This window comes from Pteropus vampyrus, unplaced genomic scaffold, assembly GCF_000151845.1.
Source record: "Pteropus vampyrus isolate Shadow unplaced genomic scaffold, Pvam_2.0 Scaffold4, whole genome shotgun sequence".
Lineage (NCBI taxonomy): Eukaryota > Metazoa > Chordata > Mammalia > Chiroptera > Pteropodidae > Pteropus > Pteropus vampyrus.
The window spans coordinates 5,652,372-5,658,371 of NW_011888785.1; the positions used below are offsets into that span (position 1 = coordinate 5,652,372).

The window sequence follows — 6,000 nt, forward strand, 5'->3', positions numbered from 1 at the left end:
TGATAATGGATTAGTTACAAGTATTAGAGTATAAGCTAAAGTTCCACATTAGTGAAAATGTGAAAACAGTGCATCAAATTGACCTTATTTTGAGATCTTTATTATAATATCATTATATTCTACTAGGTTTTTACATATAGACATTATGTTTAAATTTATAGATCAGTCTGAAGTCTAAGAAAAATGCTGCTACTATTCTCACATGGTTAATAAGTCAAAAGGCTACTCTTTCACTTAATTTTTTGAAAATTTTAGACTGAAAGTAAAATATCATTTGACAATTGAATTATTATAATTTTAATCCTTAAGAATTATAAAAGTGATTTTATATATATGTAATATATATATATAAAACCAAAGAATGTATATTATCTGCAGAATTTTAATATTTCACTCAATATGATCTTATATCTTACTGTATTCTCTCATGTGCATGCACGTGTGCATACACACATACACACACCCACATATCCGTGCACCGACATACAACACTAGTAGACTATAAAAAGCATTGGTTAAGTTTATGAACTTAGGAGTCAAACTACTTAGATAAGAGTCCTTTAGCAACTTTTTTTATTCTGAGTGTCCATTAATTTATCTGTATCATGATGGTTATTTTCTCTCTCATAATTACAAATAATGTGATTATGCATTTAAAGAGCCTCAAATAACGGTGCATAATGAAGGTTTAATGGACAATCATTGCTAATACTATATCAATTACTGTTATTTACAAGAAAAATATAAGGGATTTTGATCCATAAAAGTCCTCCTATTTATATTTGATATGAATGTGAATAACATTTTAATGGCTTTATTGTCATATAACAGACACAACTTAATTCACTCATTTCAAGTGAATTTTTTAATGATTTTAAAAATATCCAATTTTAGAGCATTTTCATCAAAATAAGAACTTCATGCCAATTTATAGTTAATTCCTGCTCCTGTTTCCAGCTCCAAGCGATATCTAATCTTTCTCCAAGATTTGCCTTTTATGAATATTTCCTGTAAAAGAAATTATACAGTATATAGCCTTTTACATCTGGCATCTTACGCTTCACATGTTTTTGAGCTACACCCATATGAACTACAAAAATACTGTATTATTTTTTATTGCTGAGTAGTAGCACATTATAGGAATATATCATATTTTCCATTCATCAGTTGATTAACATTTAAAGTGTTTCTAGTCTTTGAATATTATGAATAATGCCACTATTTTGAGTCCTTTTAGTGAATTTTTTGTTTTGGTTACTGTATTTTTTAACTCCAGAATTTCCATTTGATTCTCTTTTTATAATTTCTATATCTTTAATCAGTATTTTCTATCTCAAGAGTCATTATTGTTATGCTTTTCTTTATTCTTTAAACATGGTTTACTTTAGTTTTTTTGGGACATGTTTATAGTAGCTGTTCTGAAGTACTTGTCTGGTAAGTCCAACATCCAGAAACTATCAGAGAGTTTGATAACAGTTGGGCTCCATCAAAGACATTATTTTTTACAAAGTATATGTCACATTTTCCTATTCTTCTGCATGTCTGATAATTTTTAGTTGGGAGCTAGAAGTTTTATATAATATATTTTAACAACTTGGTGTTCAGATCCTCACATAGAGGTTATGGTTGTTCCTGTGTTTGTTTAGTGACTTACCTGGACCTATTATGTGGAGCCTTTCTCCTCTGTGGTGTTATGGGTAATGATGCCTCAGTTTTCAGTTTTATTCTTTTTAATTTTTGTTTTTATTTTAATCCTGGCTTCCTAGGGATCACCCTTGTGTCAGCCTGATTGACCAGAGTTGTGCTCAAACACATTTAGGCAGGAAGTCTTCATCCTTTCGCCATTGGATCTGTGTTCACTGAGGAACACGTACATGCTTCAGGCAATTATTAATATTTTAATATCTGCTTTTATTGTTCAGCTTTTAATATCTGCTGGCCTTTATTTTGTCTCTTCTGTTCATGTACAAGTCCCCTTATTTAGTCAAAGATGTGTAAATCATAAGGTCTTCTTTTCTAAACATGTGTACAGCCTTACACATGCATATGGCCTTTCAGACAGCCAGGGATATGTGGAAATTTATCAAGATCTATTATGGCTGTCTCATTCCATGATCTACTGAATTAATGGCTGCTTGACTCATTAGTTGTTTGTGAGCTCTGACACTGGTTTTCCTTATCCATTTGCCACAGAGATCACTACTGTTTTAAATAGCTCTCTGAGCCATGAATTTTTTTCTTGCTTCTATTCCAATTACAGTCAGCTCCAGGGATAGTAAAGTTGCTTGTTTTCATAGATTGCCCCACCCTGGTAGAACTACAGTACTGATGGAGTTGGAGGGTAAGGGGGAGCCCAAGGCTGAAACATCACAGATTATCACTGTTCTTATCTGAAGTTCAGTAGCTATTCTTGAATTAACACTCCCTAACTGGTTGTATGCCTTTGGTCAATTTCCAAATTTCTGTGTGGTCCTCCATAGAGAATAATTTCTCTCCACCACAGGAGACATTTGACAATTTTTGGAGACATATTTGAAGGTCATGATTGAGAGAATATTGCTACTCGCAATTAATGGATAGGGAGGGGGTAGGGATGCTACTAAACAATCCCAGTGCATAGAACAACTCCCAAAACAAATAAGAATTAGACAGCTCAAAATGTCAATAGTGCTGAAGTTGAAAAACCCTGATATCAATAAACAGAAATATTAAATACAAAACTCAACATGTTGAAAAGGAGAAACAACAAAAACCCAAAGAAATGAGAAAGAAAGCTGTAATCAAAATAAAGCAGGAAATAACAACAAAGAGTAACAACAAAATAGAGAACGTTAGTGAAACCAAAAGCTGGATTATTGAAAAGTGTTAATCAGATGTATTGGAAAATTAATTTTACAATTGTAAAAAAAATTCAAATAAACAATATAGAGTTAAAAAGACAAAAAGAAACCCATAAATACAAAAAGTAATATTTCAACTGAAAATATACGAGGACTAAATATGGTAATAATATATCAGTAATGATCAATGAATTTATAAAAACAACAAAAATTAAAAGCATCTAAGAATTAATAAAACAATATATAAGACCTACATATTGAAAATGTTAAAACTATCTACAAAGACATAAAATATCAGAATAAATGGAGATATTTTTTATTTTTAGATGGGATAGGTTAACATAATATGCAAACTAATTTATACATTTAATCTATAATCAAGATTAGAGCTAGATTTTATAACAGATTTGAAAATCTTATTTCACAATATATATGACAAAATAGGTAATTTGATTTTAATAAAAGAGAAGGAGAATTGTTTTACCAAATTAAATATGCTAACAGTGGATTGCATAATTATAATAGAATGGTGCTATGAAGGAATAGATGAAAGAATCAACGGAGAGGTAGACACATTGAAACAGTATAGAGGTAGCAAAAACTCGTTAGAGAAATGACAGATTGCTTAGTTGATAGTGTTCAAAAAACTAGCTTTCTAGCAGAAGAAAATGTTGTTAGGACTCTACCTTATGTTATATAGGTAATTACTAGATGTATTAAAGTACTAAATTTGAAATTCGAAGTTTAGGACCTAATAAAATAACATGTAATAGAATATATTTATGATTTTGAGGTAGAACAGAACTAACTAAACAGAATAGATTTTGAGTTTTCTCTCAAAGAGTCCTACTTCGTTTGACTTGGAGCCTCTTTCACTGAGTAATATGAGAAATAGGGATGTGAAGAGAGGACAACATCTTGCTCTGAAATTTTGTCTGTGCTTAGTAATACAAACTCTCAACATCCTGGGTCACCATGAGCGCTCTAGACCTTATAGAGAGATTCCATGCATTGTCCGTCCCTCAGTAAGGCCACCTTCTACTCAGCAAATTGTATTCCTCTGCCCTAGTTAGTGAATCAGAAAAATAAATCATCTATATCAAACTATTCCTGAATATATAAGTAGTGGAGCTGGAACATTGAAGGGATAAGAACATTTCAACATTTTGCTATTACCAGCATGAGAAAGCTTAAGATGACACATAATTTGTATTTGATATTATCTGTAGGAACCCAATTATCAACTAGTTAGAAGATGGTCTCAAAGTTTGACTACTATTTGTGCAGTTTTTATTATTTCAACTATTGCCATTCTTATACTAACTATAAGTGCTTTATACTTTACATAGAAACTTGCTTCAAATTTTTAGAAAATTTGTAACGGTCAGAAATATATAGATATCATCTTCATATATGTTATGATATATCCCTTGTATTAGAGTGTGTTAACTGCTGGCACAGAAAACCCCTAAATATTAGTGGTATGACAACAGCTAAAAATTAGTTCTTCCCTCACACGATAGGACAACATATGTTGAAATTTAAAGAGAGGCTCTGCTCCACTTGATCAATCAGTGACCCAGGCTCCTTTCATCTTGTTCTTTCACTCCTGTGTAAAGCCCTCTCTATTCAACAACCGAGTGACAAAAAGAGTAGAATATTGGAGTGGGTGTTTTTTAATGAGCCATGCTTGGAAGATGGTCATTTGTTGGCCGTAGCTTAATCACTTGACTGTGCCTAATTGTAAGGACGCTGGGAAAGGAATTCCATTTGCCCAAAAAGAAATGAGAAATTGGTAAATAACTAGCCAGTTTCTGCTAATTTCTTCTTTGTAATACTTTTCAATTTTAGCCAGAATTATTGCAAATGATCTGGAAATCATAATTAACTCTGAAAACAGATGCTCCTCTACAGTGGTGGTCCTTCAATAAAAGCATATTTATTTAGCACTTACTACGTGTCAGATTTGTTTGACTACTGGAAATGAACAAGATAGAAGTCTCTGTAATAGGTAAGCTTACCTTTTAGTGAAGTGAGAGAATTGTCATGAGAGGCTGAATAGATGGACTTTAGAAGCATGAGTTATAGAAATTAATAAAAAAAAATCTATGCGCTACTTTTCATTCTAATTTTGAACTTTAAGATAATATAGATAATCTCAAAAATCTCAAGAAGAAAACTGCCCACTGCATTGTGACCACATACACCATTAAGTTTATCCTCATAGTTAATTCTTTCTTCATTTGCTTAATAAACAAAACAAACAAACAAAAAACTTAGTACCTATTTTTGTTGTCGTTGTTTTGGTCAGGCCCTAGAGTTATACAAATGAATTAAGAGATAAATTACCTCATTATTAGAACTTGGAGTTTAGTGTGAGAGAAAAGCATTAAAAAACAAATGTACAAATACAAATTAAAAAAAAAAAATTATGTTAACTATTGTGAAAGAAAACCAGTTACCATGAGGTAGAATAAGAGACAGTAACTTTAGATCTCATAGTCAGGGAAGGCCTATGAAAAGACACAGTTAAGAAAAAAAAAAAAAAAATCTGAGGAATACACAGAAGCGAGTTGGGTACCAAAGAGATAGAAAGAGCATACCAAGCAGGTGTAACTGTATGTAAAAAGCGTGAGGTAGGAGAAAGCTCGGTGTATTCAAAGACCTGCTGGATCAGTGTGTCTAGCAGAGAGAAAGTGGTAGTGAATGACAAAAAAAGGCAGTTGCAGAGGTGGCTGCTGCCTCGTCTTAAAGACTTGGAAGCCAAGGTGCGGTGCTTGTCTTTTAAGAGAGTCAATTAAATGAGTCAGCGATTATAATCAAGAAATTAAGTCATCCAATTTAAGTACAGCAGGAGCTCTTCTACCAGACATGATAGTTGGACATTAATTGAAAGGTAAAATAAAGGTCATAAAAATGATACATACAACTTTGAATATTTCATTTTATCTTAACGCCTGTGACTGTAATTAAATTGGCCAGTCTTCACTTACTGTCCCAGCTAATGTCATTCCTTTGAATGTGGGTCACTGACTGGGGTTCTACAAAATCTTGTGTAAATCACATTCCATATGAAACCATCTATGATTTCCATTTTTAGTTTCTTTTAAGTGGAGTAAAAATTCAAAAGACACTTGTGAAGCAACCTGAGTATGAAATC

At 32.1% G+C, this 6,000-nt stretch overlaps 1 protein-coding gene across 1 annotated transcript in view; it reads left to right on the plus strand.

Annotated features, from left to right (window-relative positions):
- DGKB (diacylglycerol kinase beta) overlaps nt 1-6,000 on the plus strand; it is a 551,422-nt gene that overhangs the window by 211,126 nt on the left and 334,296 nt on the right. The gene's annotated exons all lie outside the window — the stretch shown is intronic.